Source organism: Lissotriton helveticus, chromosome 12 (assembly GCF_964261635.1).
Source record: "Lissotriton helveticus chromosome 12, aLisHel1.1, whole genome shotgun sequence".
NCBI lineage: Eukaryota > Metazoa > Chordata > Amphibia > Caudata > Salamandridae > Lissotriton > Lissotriton helveticus.
In genome coordinates, this window is record NC_136073.1 from 70,021,348 (window position 1) to 70,046,775 (window position 25,428).

The following is a 25,428-nucleotide window of genomic DNA, read 5'->3' on the forward strand; positions in this document are numbered from 1 at the left end:
TGAACAGCGCCTTTTTATGGCTACATACATTTGATACTTTCCTATTAAAAAATAACAATTAAAAGGAAAGCCTGGGACTGGATTGCAAACATTAACTGTACACTCGAGACAGCTCGTAACAACGGTCATCCAACAAGTGTAGTATAACCGGATGTCTTAGGAAAATGTAGCAGAGTAGGGTGGCAGCGAGTGTAGAAGTAAACAGCACACATCACTTAAAAAAAACACAGGGGGGACAACAACCAAAGGCACAAAAAGAGATGCCAATCTTCGTACACTTTCCAGAATTATCTGGATGGTACACTCACGAAATGCCATGAGAATGCATAGAAACAGACAGCACATCAGAGGCAAAGCTCAACACAAATGCGGATATATATATATATCTATATAAAGTTAACTGAATCAAGATTGCCAGGCAGTGCAAAATGATGATCAATGTCTCAAACTGAACACTGGCAGAGTGGGTTTCAAATCAGAACACCACAGATAAAGTGGCACACACAATATAAAGCCCTGTACTTTCATAGATTAGACCTTTGGAATTAAAAGGAGACAACAGCAACGTTTATGGTAATCTTGGATATGGATAGCTTAAAGTCTATGGTAGGTCCAGAGGTGGAAATGATTTTTATTATGAAAAATGGGGGACAGCGGGTACCTTGCAAGAGACATTTTGCTACCCCATTTTCCGGCAATGGGGCTTTTTTTCTAGTTGTAGGCACATGCGGGTCGGGAACTTTAGGACAAATGGTTTTTCTTCGGGAGCTTAGTTTAAGCACGTCAACATTTTTACTAAAAAAATTACAAAATTGTATTTCAACAAGTGCAGCGAAGTAGATGAAGTTTTGAGGAGAAAGCTAAAATAACATTTCTGGGTGTAAAAATTGTGCACTGTGTACATAACGAGCAGTTTATAGGACTAGCGAAAGAGCTCAAATACAGTTCTCTATACTCGGGAAAGATATTTTATCCGCACAAACTCTGCAGCTGCCCTTCTACCTTTCCTTCCCATGCTGGCGTTATTGTTTATTTTCCGCGGGCATCGAAATGCCCCCCCCCCCTACGGCTGGTGATGTCAAAGGTCGCGTCACAACACTCCCGTGACGGCATCGCATCTACATCGTCCCACTCCCAAGAATTGTGGAACGTCGCGCGCTGCGCGCATTCGTGTCGGTGGTTCTCGGAACCAGCCGTTCGCACTCGGACACCACTCGTCACTGGGATGGATCTTTGCAAGAGAAAGCTGGGGGTTTTAACGCGGCCTGCACCTCGTGAGCCGTCGGCGGCGAGGACTGAATCATTTGTTCTCGTGTCGGAGTCGTTACTCAACGGCATGTGCCGCACCCGCCCCTCCGACTCCCGAGCGGTGACGGACAGTGCCGCGAGCCCGCGACGCAGGTGCACGGAAGGCGGGGGACGCACTGCGCGTCACGACGCCACAGACCGCGGGTGAGACGGAGCGTGCGCAGGCGCGCTCGGGCCGCGCAGCTTGAGGTTTTTATTTCCCCGCAGCCCTGTGGCTGCCGCGGAGTCACAGTGGGCGCTGCCGTCCCCCTTGCTTTTGTGAGCGGCCATCTCGGGTACACACTGGCCGGGGAGAATAAAGGGAGCGGTTAATGTAAGTAAAGGGAAAGTTACAAGAAGGCGGGAAAAAGGCAGCGTGGAGAACTCAGACGAAAAAGTTAAATGAATATTGCATTCAGCCACGCTTAGCCAATTGTGTGTAATCTATGCGTTGAATTGAGGGAAAGGGGAGTAAACGATTTGGAGAACATCCAGAGACCTAGGACACCTTTCATGGCAGCCTGCAGTCGCATCCATCCCAGCCCGGAAGCAGTAAATGAAACACGCCGCACATGGGGCTGTATGTATTGCCGACATCTTTATTCTTCAGCATAAGATCGCACACCTCCCGAACCGTAAGCATTACGTCATGATTTTAATAACCGCATCTTAACACTTTCCAGCTGTTTTCCTAATTCCTGTTTTAAGTCCTCAGAACCGCAAAGGTCCTAATGCTCCTAACATCAAGACTCTACATCTCCTGCATTCTTAAATAAAAAGTACAAACAAAATGAACATCATATTTACCCAACGAGTCGTCAAGTTGCCCACACGGGTATGCCGGATTGAGTAGTAGGAGGTAGTTAAGTGGTACATGGACTATTTGCCGGTGACATAGGCTCATATGTTTGATATGGACAATCAGGCAGGTTTACCTCACTTACTCTCTCCGAAGTAGATGAACACGAAGTCGGATGTCTAGAGTGTCCCTTGTGATGGACTTTCCAGGACAACTTGCAGTCACTATGTTTCTTTCGGTCTTTACAACTCTCAGTGGGTCAACAGCAAACGGTGTCCGTTTTTCCGCTTACGTCTGTTGAGTACTCAGTTCCCTCTGTTGAAGACTATTTCCAGAGCGCGTTGGGAAGCATAGGTTCTCATTTTGCACTTTCTAGAAGTGTCCAGGACCCAAACCTTGCCAGTGTTTGTTGATCGGTCTGATGTCCACTGTGCTAGCTTAGTTTCCGCGACTTTCCCAAATAGAAACGTGTCAGTACTCTCACCAGTGGTGGAGTGAGGAGTTGTCCGATAGGCACCAAGAGCTTGACACATGGTTTGTTTCAGAACAATTTTCTCCAATGACATGTGCTATATTATTCATTTGGGACTGCCCATAAAAAATTCAGCAACACTGTTGGCCTGAGGCCAGTGTGTTATGCTCTTTTGATGCTTCATGTTGAGTTGACTCAAACTCCTTGCTATTAAAAGGCAGGCCATTGTCTGTTTTGAGAATAGCGGATATACCCCATAATGCAAACATTTTATCAAGGAGCTGGATGACTTTGTCATGGGTTGTCGATGATAAGTCTTCTACCAAAGGAAAACATGAGTATTCCCTCCATGATCTCCAAAAGATTATGTCCATTTTCCAGGGTTACAAAGAAATCAACTGCCTCTCTCCCAGGCATGTGCAGAAAGGTCAGACATAGTCAATGAATGCTGTGTCTCTGAGTGATAAGCAGCTACAAAGATGACACGCTTTCAGTTCTTTCTCAACCCATTCAACAAGGCAAGGGAACCACACGATCTCTCAGGTCTCTAATTCGATATCAGAAAATGGTCAAACACTTTTCTTCCAAAGTGAGTTGAAATGAGGTCTTTGAGTACAAGCATGTCTTGTCTGTGGGTAGCAACAATAACCTGTTCAAGTGATAGAGCTGCTTGTGTACTTGACCTCAAAATAAAGTTAACAAACTCCTCAGCCACTTTGGATGCTTAACTGTGGCGCGGTAGCGGCACTCATAAAAAGTAATCAGCAGGATTAGGACCTTTTCCCTGCTTGTGTACAATTTTGTAATCATATTCTTGCAGTCGCAGACTCTCAATGCGAGGAGGCATCTTTGCCCTTGGGTTTCCAAAGATGTTGATTAACACCTGATGATTGGTAATGATGGTGAAATGTTTTCCATACAGAAACATGAAAATGTTTACAGGCCCAGACCACACTCTCCTTCTCCGGCTGAGAACAGGCATGTTAAGTTTCAGACAATCTTCAACTGACATAGGCCACAATGTCTCTCTCAGCGTTCGGTTGACCACTGTGTAGAGCAAGAACTTTTCTCAGCCTCACCGGTATTGCATCTACTGTGATCTCAGGAACTAGTTTGGGGTCAAAGTGGGCCATTTCAGTTGCATTTTAAATCGCATATTTTATACTTTGATCACATTCGGGGATCCATTAAAATGGGACTTTTCACTTTGTTAAGCCTCAATGGGGCACTCACTGTAGCAGGGTCACAAATATACCTTGAGCAATAACTGACCAGAAGTATCGCAGCACGGTTACATCTTGTGAGGGGCAAGTAGATGGCAATGCTTACAACTTATCCTGGTCAGGGGTCATTCCTCCCTCCGTGAATATGTGTCCAAAGAACTTGAGAATGTTCTTGTTAAACTTACACTTAGCTGCATTCAGAGTGAGACCTACATCAGCAAGTAACTGGCACACTTGTGTAAGAGCTTTGTCATGTTCCTTTTATTGTCCCAAATACCAATATGTCATCACTGTAATTGAAAGCATGCGTAACAGGCTGAATTATTCGGCTTATAACATCTTAAAATATGTCTGCAGCTGAAGATATTGCAAAACTTAGTCTTTTGTATCTGAAGAAACCAACAAGCGTTAAAAAAGTAGCAAGAAAAGAACAAAAGAGACCAGATGAGTTGAAAAAGTAGTAATGTACCTGCAATTATCTATTAACTTGAATTGTTGGTTTCCCTTGGTCAAATCGAGACAAGAGACACCTTTGGCTCCATTCAATCGCATGATCATGTCCGCTATGTGAGGACCAGAATGTGTTTCTCTCTCAATTGCTTTATTTGCCTGGCATAGATCAATACCTATGCGCACAGCACATCCACTGTCCTTTTATGGCACTACCACTATAGGCGAAACACATGGAGTAGGACCGATTGAACGTTCAATGATGTCATGTTCCAACAGTCTCTCTAGTTCTTTCTCGACAGTCTTGCAAATGAAGGCAATTCTGTGGGGTCATTGAACAAGAGGGCGAATGCTCTCATTGATATGAAGTTGCACTTTCATTGTCCTGAGTATTCCCAAACCATGAAACAACGTTGGGAACTTGCTCACAATCTCACAGTGTGAAGGTTGTAATTGAGTAATTTCAGTCCCATGTCAGCAGTGGTGGCTAAACTAGTAGACCGACACTGGATTAAGTTCCTTGAAGTACATGGATTGGTGCTTGTACGGACCTAGTTTTGTGTTGCATGGTTGCTACGAATTATCCTTGGCTTTGCAGGTTCACAAGCAGCCCACATGTACACCTTTGTGCCTAGTGGATTCAAGCAAGACACAAGGGACAGGCTGTTAAGCTTCTCCACTGGTGTGATGTTAATTTAAGCACCACTGTCTAAAATGAAAGGTATTGATTGATCATAGACTTTGTGTGATTTTGGGACATTGTCTAAATGAATTTTGCCATTTCGTTTGGTGGATTTCTTTTGAATTTTGATCATTTTGGTAAAAAGCTATTCCTATATGCGCACGTCGTTCCTTGGTGGTTACCATTAACTCACACCAATAATCTTCATCGGCACTCATCATGATGTCGATGAGCCTCTGCACGATATGGTCGATGACGATAGGTTTGGTCTTGTTTTATTTGTCATAGCTGATGTTTCTTTTTGATTATGTGGGCGTGGCAAGAATGCTTCTGGAACGGTCGGGCAATAATTTTGTCCTTCCCTTTGTCCGACATTTAAATTTTCTTTTGCTCTGCAGACCGTTATGAGGTTGTTCTCTTTCCTGCAACCTTCACAAGTCTGTCCTATGGCTTGACATTGACCTTAGTGGGGAAACTAAAATCTACATTGGAAGCATAATCTTGTTTTTGATAGTGCTTGCTTTTCAGTCATGGCTGAATCATGTTGATACGGTTTGCCATCGGACCCTCATCAGGAGGCTGGAGGAGTGCGGGGTCACAGAGGGGGCTAGAGACTGGCTGGTATCCTATCTCAAGGATCGGCAGCAGATGGTCTCGCTCTCCCCGTTTCGGTCAGAGCCGCGGAAAGTAGGGCAGGGGGTTCCACAGGGCTCGGCCATCAGCCCTATACTTTTTAATCTTTACCTCCGCCCCCTGGTCCAGCTTATAAAATCCTTTGGTATCTCGGCCTTTAATTACGCCGATGATACCCAGCTGGTCTTCTCTTTGGAAGGAAATAATGCGATCCCGCTGGAGACATTCCATCGTTGCATGGCCGCTACAGCTGATTGGCTTAGGGCCAATTCCCTACAATTTAACACCACAAAGACTGAGGTGCTCCATTGCTCCATGGATCGAATTCCGCGGGCACTTTCAGAGAATTTTTGGCCCTCTACTTTCCCCGAGACGGTGTCGGCTGCGGAGTCAGCTCGCAACCTAGGGGTGATTTTCGGTCCTAACCTACAGCTGGACATGCACGTTAATAAGACCATCTCTTCGTGCATGATGCTGCTACGTATGTTACGTAAAGTCCTGCCCCTTCTCCCTGTACAGACCAGGCCGGAAATAGTTTGCGGGACCATACTGAGACGCTTAGACTACTGCAATGCGCTACTTTTGGAAGCACCAAAAAACCTGCTGGGGAAGCTACAACAGGTGCAGAATATGGCCGCTAAACTGGCTCTTTCTCGCCCTCATCTGAGCTCCTCCACCCTAGCCCTAAGGGATCTACACTGGTTGCCGGTGCACTTGCGGGTAGTGTACAAATCGGCGTGCCTAGTATTTAAGGCGGTACACCAACAGGGCCCAGTGCCATTGCAAAATATGTTTGCCTGGTATTCTGCCCCGCGGACCCTTCGCTCTTCCTCGGCCCTATTGCTGGTGGTTCCGAGGTTCCAAAGAACTAGGATGGGTGGCCGCTCGTTTAGTGTCGCAGCGGCCAAACTTTGGAACTCCCTGCCACTCTCTTTGAGAAGTCAGAGGGATTATCTTCCGTTCAAGAAAGCCCTAAAAACGCATTTGTTTCCCTAGAACTGGGTGAGCAGTGGTGGTGTGGTTGACTGGATTCTCAAGCGCCAGGATGCCCTTGGGGCGATAGGACTGCGCTATACAAGTACACAAAGAAGAAGACAAAGAAAATGTTAGGCCGTTCCCGTTTTCGCTTCAGCAGTTTGTCGATCTGCTCGCTCTTCGGCTTTTGCAGCCATTTGCATTTTCTCCAGGCTGTGTTTCTCTCAACCTGCATCTTCTAAACGAGTCAGAAAGGCAGCCACTAATAATTCGAACTCGCATGGCTTCTTACTTGGTAAAATCACAGAACTTGCAATGTTTAACGAGTGTCTCAAGTCTTTCAACAAACTCATCCATCGTTTCACCAACCTGTTTTCGTGTTTGGCTGAAGATGGATCTTTCGCAGTCAATGTTTCCAACATCTCTTTTGCCTTTTTGGTATATTTAGCTTCAGTTGGCAAGACTTTCTTTATCACTTCTTTCACTCCCTCACCAGCAAGATTCTTTAAGTAGTTAATGATCTTCTTCTAGCGCATCTATGTTTTGATCCATGCAGCCGACAAGGCACCAATGTACCGGTTCTTCACCGTGTCGAATGGCGGTGGTAAGAACATGGCTGCACTGCATTTTGCTCTTTCCGTTTTCTGCCATTGAGAGCACTTGCTGTTCAGAAAGATTTTGCTAAACCCGGCAGCTTCTGAGACTTCTGTAAGCACAACCCTTGTACTTGAACTTCGGTCACCACATCCGATCGGAGTTTGGTATGGCACTTCGCTCACTTGTACCGGTAAGTAAGTTTCTGCTTTTGTATCTGGTTATCACGGTCTTTAGAAATTGCTTGGCATGGATAAAGGCTCTTTGTTCTGGCGCATTGTAGTGTCTCTTCCTTTGGCCTTACTGGTGGATTCTAGCAGGCTTTTCTAATGTGCTCTTCTAACAAGCCTTCAACTTCTCTACGGGCCATGTATTGGCTGGAGTAGCGAGTTGACTCCACACATGCCAACCTCCGACTGCTTTGCATTGATTTAGGTCGCACGTGGCATGCACAAGCAGTTTGCTAGATCGTAGTAAGCTCTCGGGGAGAGCAATCCTGTTTTTCTGGGCCACGTATCTCCTACTAGTCACCAGTTGCCGCCTCCACCCATGCCAGGAAGCACGTAAATGAAACACGCCACACTGAGCTCTGTAACAGACTTCTTTATTCTTCAGGATACAGTTACACACCTCCCAGCAGCTGATGTAATTGTCTGAAGTCCTCTCAGAACCACAAGGGTCCTAATCAGGCCTTGAAAAATCTACCTGCCCACTTGCTATGGCAAGTCAGATTTTATCAGGTCGACCTATTTTTAGCACCTACTCATCCTCTCTAGCGAGTGAACATAAGCAGGGAAGATACACGTGTTCTGTTCATTCAGAAAGTGCATGAGCAATAAGGACATCTTTAAATCTTGTTTTTATCTTGACACATTGCTGTCTATTCAAGGACAGAGGTCAAATTTCAGTTTGTCTTTTTACTATTCTTGCTGATCTTATCCTGGAAAATTGTGTTTACTTTACTTTCTCTTATTACAGTTAGAGATTTTTGTCAAGTGAGTTGTCTGACAATCATTGTGAAACAAAAGGCTGTAAGATGTATTTTTTTCTAACAACATTTAAACAGCTTGTAAAGGAATAGTACAAGTACTTCAAAATATATTGGGAATTACAAAATATTTTTTTTTTGTAATTCAGAAGTGTGATGCAATCCAAGATTTAAATAGGAGCAAAACAAATTGGAACACTTCACTTGGTGATGTGCAGATGACAACTATTTACAAAAGCTAGATTTCCAGCCACTAGAAAAACTGTCACTCACACCCTAGTCACAAGTAAGTTGGGACTATGGGAACACCCTCTGCGCAGGGATCACCAATCGTCTCACTAGAAGACTACAATCCATCCAGAAGTTGGCAGCCAGAGCCACCCTTAACGGGCCACACACAACTCTCTTCACAACACACCTCAGGGAAACTACACTGGCTCCCAATGCACAGACACACTCAATTCAAACTCCTCACACACACAAGGCACTATAGAACTCGGGCCCTACCTACCTGAACAGGCACATCCTCTTCCAGCAACCACCTAGGCACCTCAAGACTTCTATTTGCACACATCCCATGCATACACAGAACCAGCTCAGGCTTTTTTATTTTTTTAAGCCTCGCTCCTAAAGGGTGGTGTGACCTCTCACCTGACTTCACAGCCTCTTCCTCTCTTTTTGAGTTCCACAAGAAGCTGAAGACCTTGCTTGCCCCAGTATTGGAACTTTCATAGATTCCCATGCTTTTGTATCATTCTCCGTCGTCGGAATGGGAGTCTCGGTAACAAAATAACATAGCAGTAGGTACAAAAGAGAAAGAAAAAGGCCTAGGCCTCATTCCCTTTTGTAGCAAATCCGCCTCTTTTTGTAAAAGAGACCAAACTAAGCATCAGCCAATCAGAAGAGCCTCACCCCATAGAACCCTCCTGAAGGAACCTCAGATTTTCTACCGCACGTTGTGCTTAGGGAGTCTCCTTTGAGCTCTGCTCAATTTCTACTTTTTTCAGAAGTTTTCTTCAGTATTTCTCTTCAGAATTGTTGGCTGTCCCTTCCAGGATGTCTGATAAGGAGAAGAAGGCCCTTTTCAAGCCATGTTCCACCTGTGGCAAGAAAAGATTGTTTGTTGAGGATAAGCATAAAGAATGTATTTATTGCCTCTATCCTGATAAGGCTGCAGACTGCAAAATCTGCCGCACCTTTTCTACCAAGACCCTCCGGTATCGTGAGGGTAGGCTTCTTACCACAGTCTCTAATAAAAGAGAAAGGGACCCAAAACCAAAGGGATAGTGTACCAAGACTGACTTTATGTCAAAGAAGAATTCCCTTTGGGCACCTTAATTCAGAGACGCCAATTCTAACACACAACTAAACAATTATCATTCATCCATACAGACTCAACCCGTTGAGCAATGCAATGTGCAACAATATAATTCTATAAAAACAAATAAATTCAGGATGTACAGTTTATTTTATAAAAAAGCAATTCAAAAACATATAAAAAGGAATTTAAAATAGACATTGGGAACACAGATAATATAAACGAGGAACAACTCATATATAAGGATGCAACCTATACAGTTCCTAAAGCTAAAAAAGGGAGATACACAAAAAAGGTAGAGATTCTGCAACAGTCAGAATTGTCCTTGATCGGTATGTCTTGTACTTCTCCCTTTATTTCTCAACACGTTTCGGCGGGCAATTTAGAATATAGCCGCCTTCTTCAGGAATATCTGTCTTCCCAAAAATACTTCTTATTATTTCGAAAAATGTTTTCTGTTCATCTAAGCTCGAGGTCACGTAAATACAATAGCCAGTGATAAGGAATATGATATCGCGTCTTGCTATGCAGAAAGATGGGGATTCAATCATGTATACAATATATGTAAAGCGGCAAATTCAATGGCGAAAATAGAGTTGGAATCGACCTTTAGATGAAAGTACATCCACACACGGTATGTCAAACGGATTCCGGCTGGTGAATCACGTCTTTGGGTAATAGTAGTGCCACAATTGACTTTGTGTATTCGTGATCTCTGCGCTTGAGAGCTATATCCAGTCTCTCAGAGTAATTTGTGCTCATCGATGCCGCCTCTTGAGATATCGGTCAGCAAAACGTCCCGCGTGTCGTCCCGTCAGTTTTTCAAATGGATGAATGATAATTGTTTAGTTGTGTGTTAGAATTGGCGTCTCTGAATTAAGGTGCCCAAAGGGAATTCTTCTTTGACAAAGTCATTCTTACCACAGTCTCCAGTGACAGTGAAGACTCTTCTTCAGCCTCATCTACAAGAAGGTCAGTCAAAAGGGGTAGGGTTTCCCCTTCTCCTTTTATGGAGCGTCTATCTAAGGCCTCAAAAAAGACCCCCAGAGAGTCTGAGAGCCAGGGTCCGGTCGAATCTCCTCACCATGGTGAAAAGGAGAGGGAAGGACCATCTACACCTTCTTCTGGGATGAAGACTGATCCAGCCTTCAAAAGACCTTCTTCTCAGTCTTCTTGGAAGTCTGACAGAAGCTCCAAGTCGTCGACGACGCAGATGAAGGCTTCGTCGCCGAAGGTGCTGAAGCCTAAGCTTAAAATGGTACTGTCGACTGGCTCGTCCACGGTATAAAGACGAGGATGGAGTCGTTGACGACGGCAGTGTCAGCGACGTCGACGATGATGATGACGACGACCGTATCGGCGTCGAGGGCTTAGACGACGACAACATTGACGACGACAACAGCAGGAGCGTCGACGGTCTCGTCGTCGTCGACGACACCCATCTCGTCGGCGATTGTTCGTTGACGAAGTCTACTCCGTCGACGACACCGCCGACGGTAGTATTACCACATACAGCTCCATCGTCGACGATTCTGTCGTCGACGGAAAGAATTACTATTTCTATGAGAAGAATTACACCTGACAGGACGTCTCCAAGGAGAGTTACCCCCTTGCCTCCAGCTCTGCTGTTAGAGGAGGATGATGACGAATCAGTTGATGATGATCAGGACTCGTATGGTTATGCAAACAGTCCATCTCAGCTTCTGGTTAAATGCCAGGAGACGGATTCTGAAGGGGAGTACCAGCAGGAGTGTGGGTATCATCATTCTGCCCAGCCACAACAGTATGCGAGGCAAGACTGGTGTCTTTACCATCTTCTCTCTTGCAGGATCTCCACAACATGCTGCAGGATTACAAATCTAGATGTTTACAGCCTGCGGCTGTTCAGACTACGCAAGCCCTGCCTGTCCCTGCGGCTCCTACAGTGGTTTCTCCAGAAGTGCCGGCTCAGGTGACATCTCAGCCGCAGACACCGGTTCCACAGGTATCTTCGATACCACTGGACACTCATGATGATTCCTCGGATGAGGATCAAGACTTCGATGGCAGACCTGATCAAGGTGTAGAATGGGACGAGTATGTCATCCCAGACCCAGCCTCACCATGCCCGGATCCGGTGGACTCCCCGCCAGCGGATATAGGGGGATTCCATAAGCTGATGGAGAGAGCGACAGGCAGATTCAAACTACCAATGCCTTCTGTTACCACTGAATGTTTTTATAGGACTTTAAAGAGCCTTATAAAAAGACTACTAGATCTATCTCTGTTGTCCAACATGTTTGGGATGAAGGCCTTAAGGCAATGAAGAATCCAGCGACGATGGTCCCTGTACTACCGCGTCTCGACAAAAAATACAAAGCACCTGAGGATGGTCCGGCGTTTTTGACGGGACACCCAAAACCGGACTTGGTAATTTCGCAAGCAGCACAAAGGAAGTCACACAACCCTTCAGCTCCTTTGACAACTCCTCCAGATAAAGAAGGCAAGAGGTTAGACAACGCCAGGAAGAGGTTCTCTTCAATGGCTAGTCTTTTGGTGCGAGCAGCGAATGCCTTGGCTATATTAGGCAGGTACGATCGCCAACTATGGTGTGACATTTCGCCACATTTGGATCAACTTCCTCCAGAATCAAAAACAGAGGCGAAGAAGATTTTACAAGAAGGGGAAGCAACGTCAATGGAAATGATACTGTGCCATGGACATCGCCACAACAGCTTTTCGTTCATTGGCTGGTGCTGCAGTCCTTAGTCGCCAGGGATGGCTCAAAGGTACTCATCGTATGGCTCAGGCTCTCAACACTACCGCCAACCATATCAGCAAAGACAAGGCCAGTCCTCGAATTTCTCAAGACCTAATAATAGAGGAAGGCAAACTCGCCAAGGACGTGAAACGTCCAAGAGACAATAGCGGCCTCCTGGCTCTTCCTACTGTGCCTACCTCCACAAGATCATCAGGAGGAGGCAGGGTGTCTCAATATCTTCAGAATTGGTCCAAGATAACATCAGACCTTTGGGTGATAAACATCATTCGAAAGGGCCATACTTTGGAATTTACACAAATCCCACTATCCAAATCCCCGGCCGCCATTCCATCGAAACAGCTGCGTCTTCTGCGGCTCGAAGTTCATCAGATGCTCCTGAAAGGTGCTATAGAGCCGGTCCCCTCCGACTAAAGAGGAGAAGGATTCTATTCCAGGTTCTTCCTAATAAGGAAGACGCTAGAGAAATGGCGCCCCATTTTAGATCTCAGGGAGCTCAACACCTATCATCTCCCTATCTTTCCAGATGGTCTCACTTCAAGACATACTAAGTCTCATCAATCCAGGGGATTTCATGGCCACGCTCGATCTAGAAGATGCGTACTTTCACATACCGATTCACCCAGCACACAGAAGGTTTCTACGATTTACAGTAGCAAAGAGCCACTTTCAATTCAGGGTTTTACCCTTTGGTCTTCGCTCGGCCCCAAGAATCTTCACCAAGGTTCTGGCACCAGTGGCAGCGTTTCTACGGAAGAATCACTTTCAAGTCTTCCCTTACCTGGACGACTGGTTGCTGAAGGCTCCGTCCAGGGAGGACGCGAGGGAAGCAGTCAACGCATGCACAAACCTGTTTCAGATTTTGTGTCTCACTCTAAACAAGGAGAAGTCATCTCTGGTTCAGTCCAGGACTGCTCGCTTCCTGGAGGCCATTTTGGACTCTAATCTCAAAAAAGCTTTCCCAACCTTGGAGAGGCAGGAACAACTACAAACCATGGCGCTAGCCTTAAGAAGAAGGTGTCTTTCAGTACGCCGTTACAAATCTCTTCTAGGAGTGATTTCTTCATGCATTCCTCTAATTCCACACTGCAGATTGAGGATGCGTCCTCTTCAGGAGCAGCTGGACATCCAGAGGAGACAGATTCACGGTTCGTTCGACGACAAAGTGACCATTACCTCGGTAATGAGAAAAGCTGCCTTGTGGTGGACAAAGTAGGAGAACTTGTCCCAAGGTCTATCCTTCATAAGCGATCCGTCTCCTTAGGTTGTGACGACTGATGCGTCATTGGACGGCTGGGGGGCAGTACTGCAAGATCTGCATGTCAGTGGACATTGGTCACCTCAGAACCGTCTGCTTCACATCAATCTCTTGGAACTCAGGGCAATCAAACTGGCTCTTCAAGCTTTTCTCCCTCGACTAGGAGGTTCGAAGGTTCTCATCCAGACGGACACCACCACGGCAATGCATTACATAAAGAAGGAAGGAGGAACCAGGTCTCTCCCCTTATCTCAGGAAGCTCAAGAAATCTGGGAATGGGCGATCCTTTACGGGACTTCACTGCAGGCGGAACATGTGCCAGGGATCTTAAACGAAAATGCCGACAGACTAAGCAGGCTATCCTCAGTCCGTCACGAGTGGGAACTGAATCAGCGGGTTCTGGACAAGGTTTTCCAACAGTGGGGCAAGCCTACAATAGATCTATTTGCCACACCGACCAACAAGAAATGCCTGTCTTATGCAAGCAGGCTTCACCATCAAGGATCATTGGGGAATGCTCTTTCGATAGCCTGGTCAGGGACATTTGTGTACGCCTTTCCCCCATTCCAATGATCCTGAGGCTTATTAGGAAGATCAAAGTGGAGCCATGCAAGATGATCTTGATAGCCCCTGCTTGGCCGAGACAGTTCTGGTTCACGGAACTCCATCTGTTGTCGCTTGTTCCTCCTCTTCCCTTGCAAACCATTCCGGACCTTCTCACAATGTCCGAGGGGCAAATTTGGCATCCGGATCCAGCTTCATTGCACCTGACAGCATGGCTCCTGAGCAGCGAGAATTCATGAACCTTCCCATCTCAAATGAAATAAGAGAGGTTCTCTCCCAGGCTAGAGCTCCTTCCACGAATAAGACTTACCGTTTCAAATGAAAAAGATTTTGCATTTGGTGCAGGAAAGACTGTGTTGACCCTTTCTCTTCTCAACCTCATCAACTTCTGCTTTATCTTTTGTCTTTAGCTAAGACGGGACTGGCCCATTCATCCATAAAAGTTCACTTGGCAGCGATTTCTCGGTACAGACGTTCTCCGTCTGGGCCTTCTCTTTGGTCTTCTAGGATAATTAAACAGTTTCTTAAAGGATTGTTCCGTGTCTATCCCCCGGTGAGGCCTCCGCCTCCTACTTGGCAACCGAATTTGGTCCTCACACAGCTCATGAAAGAGCCATTTGAACCAATACATCGGACGGACATGAAATTCCTTTCATGGAAATTGGCTCTTCTTCTTTCCCTCACATCGGCAAGACGCATTGGGGAGTTCAGTATCCGTTTCTTCAATTCAAAAGGAATACAGTAATCTTAAGGACTAACCCATGGTTCATACCCAAGGTGCCCTCTAACTTTCACTTGAATGAGACGGTTATTCTTAAATCTTTCTTTCCCACCCTTCCACATCAGCGGAGAGGTCACTGCATTCTCTGGATGTACAACGGTGCGTAAACTTTTATTTGGATCACACCAAAGGATTCCGTAAATCTTCCCAATTGTTCATTGCTTTTGGTGGTCCTCGCAAGGGCCTCCCTCTTTCAAAACAAAGTATTGCGAGATGGATTTCCAGTGCCATTCTCCATTGCCATTAGACAGCTGGTAAGCCGCTGAACGGCAGAATTAGAGTGCATTCCACAAGATCGGTGGCTTCTTCGACAGCTCTCTTCGCGGGAGTGCACAACAGAGACATTTGCAGGGCTGCGACTTGGAGCAGCGTGCACACCTGTACAAAGCACAACTGCTTGGAATCCTTGACACAGGAGGACACGGCTGTGGGCCAGGCAGTCCTGAGGTACCTCTTCCACTAATTAATGAGCTTTCCTTTCTATCCCACCTTCCTTTTCTCTGCACATTTTGTATCTTCATGTAATGATGGCTATTGCAATGTATGTTTATGCCACAAAATGTGATTATTGCTCACTGCTTGCTACTCTGATACAAAAGCATGGGAATCTATGAAAGTTCCAATACTGGGGCAAGAAAACAAGTTACTTACCTGTAACTTTGGTTCCCCAATATTGGTAACTTTCATAGATTCCCATGCGCCCACCCACCTCCCCGAGGAAAGCTCAGCCTTCAGCAGATATGATGACTGTTACACAACGGCTACGAAAATTTGAGCCTCTGAGGTTCCTTCAGGAGGGTTCTATGGGGTGAGGCTCTTCTGATTGGCTGATGCTTAGTTTGGTCTCTTTTACAAAAAGAGGCGGATATGCTACATAAGGGAATGAGGCCTAGGCCTTTTTCTTTCTCTTTTGTACCTACTGCTATGTTATTTTGTTACCGAGACTCCCATTCCGATGACGGGGAATGATACAAAAGCATGGGAATCTATGAAAGTTACCAATACTGGGGAACCAAAGTTACAGGTAAGTAACTTGTTTTCTTTCCAATTAAACAACCTGCCATAGGCAGGGCTAGACACACATACCTGCTCAAGGCAAGGATACCCTTGCGGAGGATAGTGCACTTTACAAGTACACAACACCTCAGAAATAGCCAACAACGATCGAATCCTTTGGTATGACTAAAGATACAAGAATTCATTGGGGCAGCCCAAGTTCCCACCATGACATGCAGAAACTTCAGACCCCTGGGAGGGAATGTCAGAAGCCTTTCCATGAACCTAATTCAGGAGGATGACCTCCTACCAGCCCAGTCAAACAGATGACAGAAACCACTGGGACAGCAACTGACAATAGAACCCATGGTCATTACACACAATTTAGCCTTCCCTAGCACTTTGGCACTAATCATGATATGCATTCTCGCCTCTCCTGTAGACTTCTGCAACAGTGTAAGGGTGTGCAATAGAGCTCTCCCACTGAATGTGTGGGCAAAAGGTCATTTGGTAGGTGTATTAACAAAAGAAACCACAAGCGTTTTGTAGAGACAAACCACACGCATTACCTTAGTTTCAACCTTCACTCCTTTTGTGCCGACGTGAACTTTAGCACTGGCGATAAGGGCAGCAACAGTTTAGCTCCCTGTAACACAAGAGCAGGTACAGCATATGAGAACAGTGCGAGAATTAATTTGAATACATTTTCCTCAGAAGATATTCCTCAATTAGAAAATTGCTGTCCGTAATGCTTTTGTTGTGTGTTAGGGAAGCTTGAGCTGCTGCCTGTGCTGCACTTTTTCTTACGGAGGAAAAAAATATCACAAGCTTCCCTCTCGCAGAGAACAAGTGCAGCAGCATTGAAAGCTTCCTTTATATACACAAACTGGAAAAGCATAACAAGAAGTAGTGGCAGCTTTCACCACAGGACAAGTATGTACAATATAGGCAGCAGGATAACAAGTTTTCACCCAACAAAACAGGTCCAGCTCTGGCACAAAAAGTTTAAGCTTTTGGTATGTACTACTTAAAAGGTACAGCGGAGGCCTCAGGAAATCTACTCCCCCATTCGCTATTGAGAGTCAGATTTTTTCCGGGTGAGCTATATTTAGGGGCCTACTCACCCATTCTGGCAAGCTGAAAAAGAACAGGTGTTCTGTTCACTCAAAGTGAAGAAGCAATAAAGATGCCTTTAAGGAAAATGCTACTTACCAGTATGCATCTGTTCTTGGCATGTATGGCTGCAGATTCACACACTAGTGAATAGATCACCATCAGGTGGTGGGCCCGGATGATTCCACTTTGTTATTGTCCTGGAAGAGTCTTTGTATAGTAGATGACTCCTCCCTTGGAGCATAGTGCGCATGGGCGTCAACTGAATCTTCAGATTGTTTTTTGTCATTAGGGAAAATTATGGAGTTGTGTGAGAACAGAAAGAGATTTCCATGTATAGTGTAAGATATTACTGGAACAGATAAAGGTAGCCGGGGAGGCCGGTGGGCGTGTGTGAATCTGCAGCACTACTTGCCAAGAACAGATGCATACTGGTAAATAGCATTTTTCGTTCGAGGCATATGGGCTGCAGATCACACACTAGTGCATTGATTGCATAGCAGTTCTCTCTCTTAGCGGCGAGTACCAGTATCTGTTGCAGGTTTGGAATAGTGTTTTGAGTACAGCCTGGCCCACACTAGCTTGTTTTGATTGCACATCTACACAGTAGTGCTTTGTGAATGTGTGTGGTGTAGACAATGTAGCTGCTTTGCAGATATCATCTAAGGGAATATTCCCTAAAAATGCCATAGATGCCCCTAGTTTACGGGTGGAATGAGCCCTAGGGGGAATGGATAGAGATGTTGGTAGCAAATTTGAATGCATTTAACAATCCACCTCCCAATCCCAGTTTTTGAGATGGGATTACCTTTATGTGCAAGAGAAAAAGGCACAAAAATCTGTTTTGTTTTACGAAATGGCTTTGTCCTATCAATATGGTATAGGAGAGCTCTTTTGACATCTAATGTATGGCGAGCTCTTTCAGCAACTGTTTGAGGTTGGGAGAAGAATATTGGCAACTCAATAGACTGATTGAGATGGAATGGTGAAATGACTTTTGGAAGGAATTTGGGATTTGTCTTTAGAACCACTTTTTTGTGATGGAGTTGCAAGAATGGTTCTTGAATTGTTAATGCCTGGATCTCACTTACTCTTCTGAGTGAAGTAAAAGCAATTAAAAAAGCAACTTTCCATGAAATAAATTGTAAGTCACACTTATGCAAGGGTTCAAATGGAGGACCCATAAGCCTAGTGAGAACAATGTTTAGATTCCATACAGGGGAGGGTGGTACCCTGGGAGGAATTATTCTTTCAAGGCCTTCCAATAAAGGCTTTGATGGCAGGAACTCTGAATAATGACAGATGCCGTCTGTTTTGAAGGTGAGCTGCTATAGCAGCAAGATATAACCTGATTGAGGAGTATGCTAAACTGCATCTTTGTAGATGGAGCAAGTAGCATATGATGTTTTGGATGGAAACATCTAGTGGGTTAATGTTTTAATTGGTGCGATATATAACAAACCGTTTCCACTTGGTTACGTCTAGCTTCTTTTATAACACTCATGCAATCAGGCAGGAGATTAAGATATCCAACTTCTAAGACCTCAGGAGCCAAATCGCTAGGTTGAGCTGCATGGGGTCTGGATGCAGGATCTCTCAATGGTTCTGTGTTAGCAGGTGTGTACAGAGTTTGAGTTTGTGATGTGGTACCACTGAGAGTTCTAGTAGTGTGGTGTGGTGTACCACGGTTTCCTTGCCCACGTTGGTGCAATGAGAATCAATGTGAGGGAGTGTTGCTGTAACTTGTGCACCACTAACCGAATGAGTGGGAGAGGCGGAAACACGTACGCAAATCTGTCTGCCCAACTCATCCATATCGCATTGCCTTTGGACAATGGGTGTGGATACCTAGCGGCGAAGCTTGGGCATTTGGAGTTGAGGTGTGTGGTGAACAGATTTATTTCTGGCTGTCCCCACTGTTGAAAGAAAGGTTGAAGAACTAGAGGATGAAGTTCCCACTCGTGAATCTGTTGGCTCTGACGACTTAACAGATCCGCAACCTGATTGTGAACTCCCGGTAGATGTTCTGCTAACAAAAATATTTTTGGAGGAACGGCCCACCTCCATATGCTCTGCGCCAGCCGGGAGAGCTGTAAGGAGTGTGTTCCTCCCTGTTTTTTGGATGTAGTACATGGCTGTCATTTTGTCTGTGCGGACTAAGACATCCTTGTTTGATAGGTAATGTTGAAATGACTTAAGAGCTAGAAAAACGGCTACAGCAACTCCAGATGGTTCATGTGGAGTAGCTTTTGCTGTGGTGTCCATCTGCCCTGTACTGTGTGCTCTGCCAAATGAGCTCCCCAGCCGGTGAGAGATGCGTCCATGGTTCGCACCAGCCATGGAATTGGCTCTATGAACGGCCGTCCTTGGAAAGGTTTTTTGTGCTCCACCATTGCAGAGAGCGATGGGTCCGGCCGTCCACCACAAGATCTGTTAATTGACCTTCAGCCTGGTTCCATTGGCTTGCTAAGCACTATTGCAGGGGGCGCATTTGGAGTCTTGCGTGTGGAGCTACAAAGATGCAATACGCCATCATTCCAATTAGTTGTATGAATACTCAAGCTGGTAGGGAGTGTTGCGGTTGGAATTTTTGTGTAAGAGCTTGCGTACTTTGTATTCTTTCTGGATTGGGGGATGCAAGTGCTTTGGAGATATCTATTGTGGCACCCATATACTGTGGAGACAGGGATGGTTGGAGATGTGACTGTTTGGTTTATAGTGAACCAAAGTTTGTGTAACAGGTGAATGGTCTGGTGTGTGCTGCACGCACTGGTGGTATGACTTGGCTTTTATTAGCCAATCATCGAGATATGGGAAGATATTGATGTTTCCCTTCTCAAGTGTGCTGCTACTACAAGACACTTTGTGAAAACAAGGTGCTGTAGTCACTTCGAAAGGGAGGACTTTGAACTAGTAATGCTGACCGACCGGTATAAACCTAAGATGCTTTCTGTGAGCTTGGTGGATGGGAATTTTGAAGTAGGCGTCCTTGAGATCTAGGGTAGCAAGGCAGTCGCCTTGTTTTAACAGAGGAAGGGCCTGCTGTAATGTGACCATATGGAAGTGGTCGGACTTTATGTAAAGATTTAGGGGTCTCAGGCCTAGTAGAGGTCTGAGGGAGCCGTCCTTTTTGGGAAAAAGGAAATAAAGGGAGTAAACTCCTATGTTTTGATTGTGTACTGAAACTGGCTCTATTGCATTTTTCTGCAGTAGAGTGGCACTTCTTGTTTTAGAAATGTTAGATGCTCTTGTGACATGGGACGCTATCTGGGTGGTATTGTTGGAGGCGTGGAAGTGAGCTCCAGGCAATAACCTGACTGAACTATTTGTCTCACCCACCTGTCTGTTGTGATGGAGTTCCAGACAGGTAGGAACTGTTGTAATCTTCCCTCGACAGGGGTTGAATGGTCTGGTGGGAGGGGAGGGAAGTCAGTGTTTGGGAGTAGAGGCAGTACGGTTGTTGTTACCTCTGCCTCTACCTTTAACTTCTATTGGGCGGGGATTGGGTGGGTGCTTTGTAAGCAGAGGAGGGGGTATCTGTTGGAAAATTCCTGGAGGCTCCCCTGTAAGAAGAACGACGACAGGACGCTCTGGGAGTTTGAGCTTGTAAAGCTCCCATGGACTTTGCAGTGTCAGTATCCTTCTTCACTTTTTCTCGTGATGTATCAACTGTAGGACCAAAAAGATGTTGCTGGTCAAAAGGTTGATTAAGAATACTGGTTTCTACCTCTGGGGTGAATCCAGACATACGCAGCCAGGCATGCCTATGAAAAAGTATGCCGGTATTTATTGCCCTTGAAGCTGTATCAGCAGTATGGAAAGCACAACAGATGGAAGTAATTAGTAATGACCTTACGTTCCTGTATTAAGTCAGAAGCCCTGGTCTTATATTTGTCTGGCAAATGCTGCATAAGGGTTTCAAGCTTATCGTAGTGAGGCCTATCATACCTTGCCACAGAGCTTGGGTGTTGGCAATTCTCCAGACGTTGGCTGCCTGGGAAGCCATGCGTTTGCCTTAAGCATCTAAAACTTTGGACTCTTTATCAGGGGTGGAGCATCCCCTGTTGTCTGTGAATTAGCTCTTTTCCTGGTATTTGAGACTACTAATGAGTCTAATGGCAGCTGGCCTTTGATATAAGCTGGGTCAGTTGGAGCTGCTTTTTACTACTTCTCCAGCCTGGGATTAATTACCCTGGCCCTGACGGAGGCTTTAAATACCTCAGGTGCGTGCTTTACAACCCCTTTAAGCATTGGTAAAATGGTTGTAGTTTTATGTGATGGTAACAATGTGTCCATAAGGAAGTAGTCTTTAACTGGATCAGTGTGTAGATCGACCCCATGAAAGGTTGCTGTTCTATGAATGAGTTGTGTAAACCCTATTTGTCATCTGAAGGAGATGGCCTAGAAGGGTGTGCGTCATCTTGTGGCAGATCTGGGGCATCTGGTGCATTATAATCTTCCCAAGGATCATCTGATGGTCAATGAATGTTATCTGGGTCATCTAGTGGTTGCTTATCTTCTACCCCCCCCCCCCGAGTAATCATACTCCTCATCATCTGTTGGTGCAGGGCTGTGTGGGATGAATGGTGAATGTGCAGGGGAAATGTCAAGGTATGGTTGTTTTAGAAGTGGTGAAAGTACCCTTATAGGAGAAGTCTGAGCATGTTTTTTTAAGAGGGACTGGAGTTGTGGTGGGAGGGTCCTGCTTCCTTTCAGGAGGCACATTGATGACATGTCCAGCCTTTGGATGAATAAGAAGAGTCTTGTTTTGGATCTGGACGGAAACGCTCTTCTGTTTAAGTATCTTTCTTTGAAACCGACTTTTCTTCCTTGGAGCCGAGTTGTTTAGAAGGTTTTGCAGTGTCTATTACAATCTTTGGAGCAGATTTTGGTTTCGGTTCAGACGACTTCTGGTCAGAAGCTTTCGTCGGCTTATGTTATTTTATTCGGATCGGATGTTTTCAGGACCGGAGTTCTCGGTTCCGAAGCACGTTTAGGGTCGACAGCTTTAGGTGGCGAAGTGTGTTTCGGTACCGAAGTGGACTTTGGTTCGACTTGTTTCGGTACCGGACTTGGCTTCGGTTCGATAGCTTTTTGTGTGGAAATTGGTTTTGGTGCTGACCTTGTTTTATGCTCAACTGATTTGGGTACCGAGATTTGCTTCGGTGCTGGAGTTAGTTTTGGTTTAAGGACCTTTTTGTTTCTCGGGACCGACCGACTGACTTGAGCCCGAGTCGCTTAGAGGCTTTTTGGTAGTCTTCGTTGCCGGGCCGGATGTCGGAAGTTTGTGATCGGTGTGCACCTGAATCTGGAGGTGGAACTGAAGCCTGCCCGGTATGGGGGTGTGAACGGGTTTGACGTTTGTAATCTCGACCTGTTGACCAGCTGGAAGGGGATCGTCATAGTCTGCTTGCTCTTCAGCCTTGGAAGCTGAATCCTCTGCTCCGGAAACTAGGACGTCTTCCTGCTGTTCTTCTTTGGACTCTCTTCGACGATGAAAAAAAGAATCCGAAGATGGAGTCGATGCACATGCACCAAAGGAGGAGTCCTCTACCATACAAAGACTCATCGATGACAACAACAAAGTGTAATCATCCGGGCCCACCACCAGATGGCGATCTATGCACTAGTGTGTGATCTGCAGCCCATATGCCTCGAACATCTTGTTTTTAGCCGGTCACATGTGATTTGTGTTCAGTAACAGGTCAAAGTCAGTTTACATTGTCTTACAATTTTCTTCTCTCTCTGACTGCAGAGTTTCAGTGTTTTGTAAAGTGATAACTTACTGTATAAAGTGTGCAAAAATTAAAGGCTTTGGGACATCAGTTTTTTTTTATCTAACACACATTTAAATAACTAACACTTAACTTGCTGATGTGCATATGATAAATGTTTGTTGAAACCCAATTTTCACAGATTGTTTATACACTATATAGATTTATCAATAAAACTACATGTTAGAGGGAACGATTTTGGCCATATCAAAGGTAAATTTACTATCTGTAAATGACCGCGCTCTACCACATTATGCTTTAGTAGTATAGGGCCATATGTACAAAACCTATTTTGCGGTCGGAAATGGACCAATTAACAGAATCGGGTCTTTTGCGATCGCAAAAATGTATTTTTGAAAGTACAAAAGCCAAATTGCAATTTGGTAACCTGTTATTTAATCGCAATTTGGGTTTGCAAATCGGTATTTGAAAAGGTCAGGTTTAGGGCATCCCTTTCTTATACTGATTCCCAGTGGTATTTATGAATGGTTTGCGACAAAATTATGGTCGCAAAACATGTTTTGTTTTTTTTTAACCGACACTTCAAGTGTGGTGGTAACCATTCACAAATATTTTTTTAAAAGGGGGGCAGTAGTCCTATGGACTGCTGTCTCAAATAAAAAGAAAAAAATTCAACCAATTAAGTTTTTAAAAAAATAATAATTTTTTACACATCCCATTTTCCTTTTGGAAAATGAGCTGCATTAAAAAAATCTTTAAAAAAAAAAAAAGCAGTCACTGACATGGTAGCCACCATACCTGTGTTGGCTCCAATCCCTAATGGGTTACAAACTGCACTCATTGATATTCATGAGGCAGGTCTATTGTGACCCGATTAGAAATAGCTATTTTCAACTTCTAGGCTTTTGTACATATTGTTTTGCAATTTCCTAACTGCGATTTGCAAAGTATCTCAATTAAGAAATCGCAGAGGGGAGGAGCCAAGCTCGCGAGCGTAATGGTCGCCTTGTAGCTCGGCTCCGTCAGCCCTCTGGCCTGACTCGCCTATCCTGTTGTATATCCTGCCCAGAGACGACACAATTCCGAAGAAATAGCAACGCAAAGTTTCGCTCTTACTCACCGTTTGGCCTGGAGACTCCGGCGTGCTGCGGTTCCGAAGTTGTGCCCCCCGAAGGGACCTGGGCCCTCGTGGTGTTGAGACCGGGGCCTCGCCTATCGGATCCGGCCTGGCGTTGTGGTGACCGTCGGCCCCGGCCGAGAGACTGCGCCACTGGTGAGAGCCGTTGTGGGAACATCCCGGTGACCCTGATCCGGGCCCGCCTTGACGGCCGTGAGGCTGGTGCGGGGCGCGGTGCTCCGTGGACTGATCGTGGGAAGGGGTCCCCCCGCCGCTGCTCCGTCCATCGACCCTGGACCCTCGTCTTCGGACTCTGTTTGAGAGGAGCGCCAGCGATATTGCAGACGGCCCCCCGCCTTGGGCGAATCTCCTTTTTTCACCGAGGCTGCCATTGCTGGGTCCCCCCGGAAATCTGTAAAGGCCCGCATTTGTGAACTGTTCCGAGAATCGCGGAGGGTGGTGAGGAGGCTGAATTCACAAAATGGCTACCGACGACCTGTGCTGTGGGTCTCCTCGTGATGACGGCCTTGGGTTGCTGGACTGCACGGGGGCCTGGACGTGTGTGCGTGAGCCTACGATTGGAGACGTTCTTGATGCCTTACGATCCTTACGCGCGGCCCTGGCCCCCAGTGCTCCGGAAGACTCGATTCGTTCCACCGCTATCTTGGGTGAACGCTCCTTCATGGTCCCCTCTTGCCTCAGTGATGCCACCGCCTCGCCTCCCCAGGTTGCTACGAGGGATACTGTCGCTATCCATCGACGGGTCTGCTGGCCGGTGGATTTGGAACCTCCTGCTCTTCGATGTTTGGAGTTTGGGGACTTGGATGTCGTGCGGGGATCCGATCCTCCCCGGGTGCCTGAGACCAATGGTGGACCGCTGCCTGTTGTTGCCTTGATGAGGTCGTGTTTCTATTTTGCAGGGAAATCCCCGCTTTTCCCAACGGCGAGACTGAACTCCTGTCTATTATTGCCCTTGTTGCTATTGCTGAGACATTTGAACTGCCTATTTGAACTTTTGCCCGCTTGCTTATTGATTGCCCTCCCTGGCCTACGTTTTGCTCGTACTCTCTTTCAATTGTGTGCTTGCCTCGCATCGTGTTGTTTACCTCACACTGTCCTGTGGTGGGTGGTAACTGTGGTTAGGAAGGGACTGGGGTGAGATGCACGGCTCCCGGTGGTTTATTGATGTACGGATCTGTGGCGACGTTGCTCATAATTATTGTGCTGTGGGAGACCCCCCCGTACGTTTTTTTGGCGCTCGAGATTGTGTCGTTCTGGTTCACATGTAATATGATCGTATGGTTGGGTGGAGGGCTGTAGCCGACCGTATTTGTTTCTGCCCTTTTGCTCCTCCCTCCCATTTATTTCCTTTGTTTTGATGTCCTTTTTTGTCTCTATATTCTTCCTTTCTCTTGTCTCTACTACATTTCGGGTTCTGGTTTAGGGCGACAGGCGCGCTGTTTGGAGGGTAGGCCGTAGCACCCCGCGCTGTTTGGAGGGTAGGCCGTAGCCTTCTGCAGGGGTGCTGGGTGGGATGGGTGGGTTGGGTCTTATTTGATGTTTTATTTTCCTCAGTTCTATGGCCCTTTTGTATCTCTTTATTGGAGTGCCGCGTCTGTCCTTGCCTTCCGTGGTATGATTGGGGTGGGGTCTGTAATGTCGCTGTTCTTCTTTTTGTATTTTTG

At 45.9% G+C, this 25,428-nt stretch overlaps 1 protein-coding gene across 6 annotated transcripts in view; it reads right to left on the reverse strand.

Moving 5' to 3' along the window:
* KDM6B (lysine demethylase 6B) overlaps positions 1 to 25,428 on the reverse strand; it is a 960,064-nt gene that overhangs the window by 270,570 nt on the left and 664,066 nt on the right. For all 6 annotated transcript variants that reach the window (XM_078670455.1, XM_078670453.1, XM_078670454.1 and 3 more), the window contains one exon: positions 16,348 to 16,424. The gene's annotated coding sequence lies outside the window, so the exon portion shown is untranslated. The remainder of the gene's footprint in view (positions 1 to 16,347; positions 16,425 to 25,428) is intronic.